The following is a 6,000-nucleotide window of genomic DNA, read 5'->3' on the forward strand; positions in this document are numbered from 1 at the left end:
GCTTTCAGCAGCTCCGTTTTAAGAATTTCATCACTACCCTGTGCAAATACGATCCTCAGACCGAGTTAAACACTACTGAAGTTGACAGTAATTGAATTTGTGTGGGTTAGGGATGGGGCACAGATGGGCATGGATAATCATTGTTCATGATATTCACAAGAGTAAACCTTCAAAATTATCACATAGTCATGGTGTCTTTAGCAATAATGCAATATTAAACTTACAGGTAGGTTTTCCTCACCTATTTTAAAAAGTAACTTAGGAGGATAAAACCAAAAGGGTTGCTGCTTCTCATTTATGCTGTCCTTGATATACCACATGAGCTACAAACCATCATTGTGTTGATTGAATTATTTTCGTTTTTCTTAATGTAAGCCATATTACTTTCAGGGTTCATTTTGACAAATATGTGTGTAAACTTATACAAGTTTTTATACACACAGATGTATAAACATATAAAAAATGAAAATATGCATCCTTTCTACTTGATAAGGAAGGTACTAAGTAAGTACTGAGTTTATTCATTTGTACATACAGCAATTCAATATTTAGATTTGCAGCAACATCTACAAACCGTCTATATTTACAAAATGACAAGCTACCACTTTTTTCTTGTGTAGGGGTATCTATATTTATATTCAGTGAAAATGATTTTTCTCTATTTCACACACCTCTAAAATTATGTGTGTGTGTATGTGTATATAAACATTTAATTGTTTACAGTTTTAGAGAGTTAGTCTATGAGAGAGAGAGAGAGAGAGAGAGAGAGAGAGAGAGAGAGAGAGAGAGAGAGAGAGAGAGTGGTGTGGGCTTTTGAAACCTCAAAGCCCATTCCTAGTAACACATTCACAAGGCCTCAGGTCACACCTTCTCTAAAAGGTCACACCTCCTAATGCTTTCTGACTAGTTCAATTAACTTGTGGGATGGTCACAGTAAATAAACCACAATACTCACTTTATTGGGAATGGAAATGAGTGAACACTTGGAAGCAACAGACTGAGTACCTAGCTTCCGTGACTGTGGATATTTTCACATATGGATAGGATGCAATTTGCCTAATTAACGTACTGAACTCCAAGTCTATGCTTCCTTTCGCTTGAATTAAACTGTTTATATAATAGATTAAAGTTTAAAATTTAAATTTTATTTAAAAATTTGTGTGGGAGTCCCTTTTATGTGTAAGAGAATCTACTTAACATTGTGGAAGCCACAGAGGTTCCTATCACTTTCTTCTTTCAGACAGATCATAGCCTGAGATAGGAAGGATGTAGTTTTGGGTAGGGTACAGAAGATGAGTTGTGAATATGTGGAAAATTCAATTTATAGCCAGAGCCATCTAGATTATCAGATGAATATGTATCAGAGGAAGCTGCATATGATGAGAAGGTCAGATGTTACTGCGACAAGCTTTGGAGGTATTCCAGAACGACTGGGGAAGTATGGAAAGAGTCAGGTATGTAGCACTGACTTTAAGTTGTTTTATTACGTTCATTTATTTATTTGTTCAGTGTGTGTGTGTGTATGTATGTACGTATGTTTGCATACATATATATATGAAAGTGGGCACACATGTGTCCTATTGAGCAAATGGGAGTTAGAGGACAACTTGGGGGAGCGAGTTCTTTACTTCTGCCATGTGGATTCTGGGAATGAACTAAGGTCAAGATGGCAAGTTCCATTGTCTGATGAGCCAACCTATTGGCCTAAGACTGGTTTTAAAATGCAAAGATTAGAACAAAAGAGGAGTGATAAATCATTTGAGGGAAAATTATGGGGGAGAGAAAGTGCCATGTGCCACTAATCTATGAAGAAAGGGTCTTAGAATATCTAACATGTGATGGGTTATGTTATGTAAGTTCCTTACCACATGACACTAATCTATGAAGACAGGGTTTTAGAATATCTAACATGTGATTGGTTATGTAAGTTCATTACCACTCTGATATGAAAGGTAAGAACACTGGATGTGTTCCTCCTGAAATTTTGTATGGCCTTCAAGAAATCGCAAGAAAAGACACAATAAGGAATTTTTTTCTTTTGTTGTTGATTTTAGTGAGCCTTAAAAGTTTTTGCCTTTAAGATGCCCTTTCAGGGTTCAATTAAAAATGCCATGGATCTTTAAGGAGGGGCTAGCAATCTGAGGGTAATATGAGGACTAAGAAATCTACTAACAAGAGGAATTGTCCATACATATTTCCTTTTTCTTCTTTCTCTTCTTTCTCATTTCTATCAGTCTTCCTTTGCTCTCTCTTGCTCTTTTTTTCTACATCATTCTACCTATTACAGATGTTCCTAGTCATATATATCCTTAAAACCAGCAATTCTCCAGCACTAACAGGTTCCAGGGCCAGAATTTTTTTTTGTCTCATAACATAAAGATAAGGGTTTTCATGTTCACACACAGATCCATGGGAGTGGCTAGTACAACTCCAGTGAACTCCTGAATGAAGAAAGTTAACGAAGAAAGGAATTAAAACAACATTGAGTTCTAAAGGGGAAGGTTACTGTGCTACATTCATTTTTAGGTGGTTAGTAAAGAGCTAAGGAGTTTACTTTCAGTAACATTGGGAATAGGGCACAGATTGTATTTGAAATCAGTGCACCACTTCCTTTCTCCCAGTATTCACAGAGGCTGCAAGTTAGCTATACAACCTAGGGGAAGCTGATGACTCTTGATCAGACAGCACATACACCAGACACTGTAGTTTCTACGACCCTAGGTTTGGTCAAAGCAAAGAAGAGACCCAGGCCTCTAAATTATTAGTTCCGGACTATGCTGTTACCAGCCATTCTGATTGTGGACATTGTGGGGTAAAACCAGAGCAGCAGCTTGGGCAGGTAGTGATTCTATGTACTTGGAGATCTGAATATCTTAGATGGGATGCTCTTTGTCTGGACCCTAAACTTTGACTAAATGCCTGCTGATAAAGATAATTGCAGGAACTAGGAGAGAGGAACGAAGGCCCAGCAGTGAGAAACTGTTCTCACGAAACAGTTCGGAACTGTGGGAATTAATTCCCAAATATGTAAAATAAAGGGAGTTAGCTACAGTGAAAAATCTACAGCAAAGGACAGCCACTTTATTCACAAAGCAATATCGCCAAAAAGCCTCACCTTTTGGTTTAGCCTTTACCAGATCCCATGGTTCTGATAAGTTGTTCATGAAAAGATGGCTGAGCAATTACTGTATAATGCTGTGGCTGGTTGCAGATAATGGGTTTTATATGATGGTATCTGTATACAGGTAGGATTTGAAACAGTAGTCATAAGTGGTTCAAAAATTGGTATGCTTATAAAGCCAAAGGAAACTTACAATGGAGGGAAGAGTCCCAGTAATAAAGTTTGTGCCTTTTGGTAGGCAGGAGCTTGCAGCTTTGGGCCAGTTAAACAAAAATTAGAGGACTGGATAGAAGTCTTAATGTATAGGAAATGAAACAGCTATGTATCGAATATAATATAAACAGGATTGAGGCAAAAGTACTTTACTTAGACCACTGCAATGAAACATAATGAAGGGAGGCATCAGAAAGGGAAAATACTAAGCTTGTAGTCCAAATCTCTGGTGTCCTTCACTGGGAATTTCAGAGGCACAGATCTCAGTAAGTGCCTACTGGCCCTTAATCTTAACACAGGAACAGAGAGCCCTGAGGTGGAGTTGAAAATTTGAAAGTGGTTTTAAAGTCATAAGCATACTAGTAGTCAGTGGAGGTAGGCAGAGTTCTTGTGCCATAGTTAAGGATTGTGGACTCAGGCTTGGCTCTGTCTGTGGTTATTGATCCAGGAAGTGATGGAAGAGAGTGCTCACATGAACTCAGAGGTGACTATTGTCACTAAACATTATGAATGAGGATAATGGTGTCATGGTTAGAAAACACGAAGACAGGAAGTCACTTTGCAGGTGTTGCTTTTAAGTTTCAGTTAGCCAAATGTAAAATAGCACTTGGTAAAATTTTACTTAGTGTTATGAGACCCCTCTCCTGACTTGAGAGAGTAGTCAAAGAATTCCTTTAAAATTTAGAGGTGTTAGCTGGGCGGTGGTGGCGCACGCCTTTAATCCCAGCACTAGGGAAGCAGAGGCAGGAGGATCTCTGAGTTCGAGGCCAGCCTGGTCTACCAGAGCTAGATCCAGGACAAGCTCTAGAAACTACAGGGAAACCCTGTCTCGAAAAACTAAAAAAAAAAAAAAAAAAAAAAATTAGAGGTGTTATAGAGTAAGTAATAAATTAGTCTTGATTCACAGAATGTGATTACATTTGTGGAAAGATTGGAATAACTTCCAAACTCTTAAGATTAATAGATATATTTGGTTAAGTTTCTGGAAAGATCAGTAGACAAATTATTTCTAATTTTATAACAACAGAAAACAATTATAAATACAAAATCATTTATAGTAGTAACATAGTTCAATTACTTAGCAATAAAAAACTAATAAGTGCAAGTAAAAACACAGTTAAAAGAAATTAAAGGAGGCCTTGCTAAATGGCAGGAGGTGTGTTTATACACAGGAAAACTGTTTTGCAAATTGCCAGTTCCTTCTAATTTGATCTATAGGTTAAATGTCATCATTACAATGATCTCTGCTAAAATGTTTTAGCATATAAAAATTGATAGAATTCTGTGGTTTTCTGAAAATTGAAAGTATTAAAGTGGCCAATGAGTTTTCTAAACAAAAATGAATAATTATAATAAATATATATCAAGATATAATTTCTTAGCCTTACATAATGAAGAAATCAAGTTGATACCAACCAGGAAGTTTCTCCCTGCTGTCTAGCTTTCATATCTCCAGAATGTAGACTGCTGATGGTGTTGGGGAAAACTACAATAATGACTAGTGGCAAAGTCTGTTCATGGGTGCAATGTGGTATTAATGTTAGGATGATAATCAACTACTTTATAATAAGACATAAGGTCCACTCTATCAAAGGAAATGCATGTGTGCTACTATAAATCTGATCAAAAATTCAAGGTAGAGGAGATCACAGGTGCTGAGGTAAACCTGTAAATATTATTCTGCTAAATGGATACACTTTCAAATTGCCCTCTAAATTCTAAATCAAGGAAGTTGGCCAGAGAGTACCAGAGTGAAACAGTGTCTTCAGACGTGAAGGAACACTCAGGGCGTGAACTCTCAGCATTCCAAATGGACTGAGGATCTATGAGAGACGAAACAGTAAATAGTCAGCATCAAAGAGTATTTTTGACGTTGTTGTTAGAAAGATAACTTTAAGAGAAGTTTAAAACTTTATAAATGACAATAAATTGGAATGTATTAAAATGAAAAGGTTCTATAATATAATAAAAATAATAAATAATAATATATAAATATAATAAATATAATAAAATATTATAATAAATATAATAAATATAATAAATATAATAAAAATATAATAAATAAATATAATAAAAAAATAATAAAAGCACCAAAATTGTAAGAACAGGATAAAGAAGAGATATTTGGGTCAAACATAACTCATGAAAGATTCTTTGGTTAATATTTTATTTTTGTGTGTATAGGTATTTTTTTCTGCATGTATTTTTATGTACTTATAAGGTGCATACAGAGGCCAGAGACATCAGATCTCCTGGGACTGGATTTTTAGATGGTTATAACCATGGGTGTTGGGACTTGAACCTTGGTTCTCTGGAAGAGCAGCCAGTACTTGTAACCACAAAGCTGTCTCTCAAACCTCTCTCAAAAGATCCTTTTGTAGAATTTGTAGAATACTCCTACAATCAATAAGAAAAACCAATGAACCCAAGAGAAAAAGGGCAGAAATAGTCAATGTTCTAAGAGCCTCTTGTTCCACCAACTGAACAAGCCAGGCATCTTATTTTTCAGCATTTTATAAAAGATTATCTCGATAGTCATTATAATAGGAGAAGGTTTACAATTTCACAAGTCATTAGGAAAATGCAGGTTAAACTGCAGTTAGGCTAGAATGGGGGAAGCAAAGAACCCATCATACCAAGTGTTACAGTGTGGGAAGCTAGAACTC

This window comes from Arvicola amphibius, chromosome 12 (genome assembly GCF_903992535.2).
Source record: "Arvicola amphibius chromosome 12, mArvAmp1.2, whole genome shotgun sequence".
NCBI classification, from domain to species: Eukaryota; Metazoa; Chordata; class Mammalia; order Rodentia; family Cricetidae; genus Arvicola; species Arvicola amphibius.